General features: G+C 58.3%; 1 non-coding gene across 1 annotated transcript in view; it reads left to right on the top strand.

Annotated features, from left to right (window-relative positions):
• The first annotated feature begins 639 nt into the window (after nucleotides 1–639).
• Nucleotides 640–1,519, top strand: part of LOC126149146 (small subunit ribosomal RNA) — a 1,909-nt gene continuing 1,029 nt past the window's right edge. The window contains exon 1 of the ribosomal RNA XR_007530742.1: nucleotides 640–1,519. This exon is cut by the window's right edge and continues 1,029 nt beyond it. This is a non-coding gene — a ribosomal RNA (small subunit ribosomal RNA).

Raw genomic sequence — 1,519 nt, 5'->3', positions numbered from 1 at the left:
GCGCCGGGGCACCCTGCGCGCGGCGCCGTGCAGCCAAAGTGGGTCCTCGCCGGCCCGGTGCGAAGCGCGGTGGACATCTCCAGTGTGCTGGTCCGATTGAGGACTGTGTGCGTTGAGGATGCGCCGCCGCCCGGCACTCGGCGCCGCGACGCCGTCTGCTGCTCGGTCGCCCCAGCGGTTCTCGCTGGTGGTTTGTATCGCAGTTGTGCAGACGTGTTGGCACGTGCGCTGTGCTGGGAGAGTTCGCTTCGGCACCCACGTGGGGCCTTTGCCCTTCTGTGGCGCTGGCGTTGGAGCTGCCGGTCACCGTAGGTGGCGCGTGTTGTCTCCCGCCGGCAATGCCACGACAGCACGCTCCCGGGCCTCTGTCGGCAGCGGCAAGCTCAGTTGGGAGCACGGGTGGTCGCACCTAAAGCGTCTACTCGCCTAACTCCGGGCGATTGCGCCTTTCTCGAACCCGACCAAGTACTTAGGACGGCGCTGCGCGCCGCCGGGACCTGAGAGGGTTTCGAGGTGTATTGTGCAGGGGAGCTCAGCCTCCTCCTGTTTGCAGAATAATTGAGCGGACGCTTGCGTGTTCGCGCGGGCCCCTGGGACACACTCCCGGGCGGCCGGCTGCTCAGCTCTAGTTGACGCAGCTCCCTGGTTGATCCTGCCAGTAGTCATATGCTTGTCTCAAAGATTAAGCCATGCATGTCTCAGTACAAGCCGCATTAAGGTGAAACCGCGAATGGCTCATTAAATCAGTTATGGTTCCTTAGATCGTACCCACGTTACTTGGATAACTGTGGTAATTCTAGAGCTAATACATGCAAACAGAGTCCCGACCAGAGATGGAAGGGACGCTTTTATTAGATCAAAACCAATCGGTCGGCTCGTCCGGTCCGTTTGCCTTGGTGACTCTGAATAACTTTGGGCTGATCGCACGGTCCTCGTACCGGCGACGCATCTTTCAAATGTCTGCCTTATCAACTGTCGATGGTAGGTTCTGCGCCTACCATGGTTGTAACGGGTAACGGGGAATCAGGGTTCGATTCCGGAGAGGGAGCCTGAGAAACGGCTACCACATCCAAGGAAGGCAGCAGGCGCGCAAATTACCCACTCCCGGCACGGGGAGGTAGTGACGAAAAATAACGATACGGGACTCATCCGAGGCCCCGTAATCGGAATGAGTACACTTTAAATCCTTTAACGAGTATCTATTGGAGGGCAAGTCTGGTGCCAGCAGCCGCGGTAATTCCAGCTCCAATAGCGTATATTAAAGTTGTTGCGGTTAAAAAGCTCGTAGTTGGATTTGTGTCCCACGCTGTTGGTTCACCGCCCGTCGGTGTTTAACTGGCATGTATCGTGGGACGTCCTGCCGGTGGGGCGAGCCGAAGGCGTGCGACCGCCTCGTGCGTGTTCGTGCGTCCCGAGGCGGACCCCGTTGAAATCCTACCAAGGTGCTCTTTATTGAGTGTCTGGGTGGGCCGGCACGTTTACTTTGAACAAATTAGAGTGCTTAAAGCAGGCAAGCCCG

The sequence above is a fragment of the Schistocerca cancellata genome, unplaced genomic scaffold (genome assembly GCF_023864275.1).
Source record: "Schistocerca cancellata isolate TAMUIC-IGC-003103 unplaced genomic scaffold, iqSchCanc2.1 HiC_scaffold_915, whole genome shotgun sequence".
Lineage (NCBI taxonomy): Eukaryota > Metazoa > Arthropoda > Insecta > Orthoptera > Acrididae > Schistocerca > Schistocerca cancellata.
This window is presented reverse-complemented; position numbering and strand designations above follow the sequence as displayed.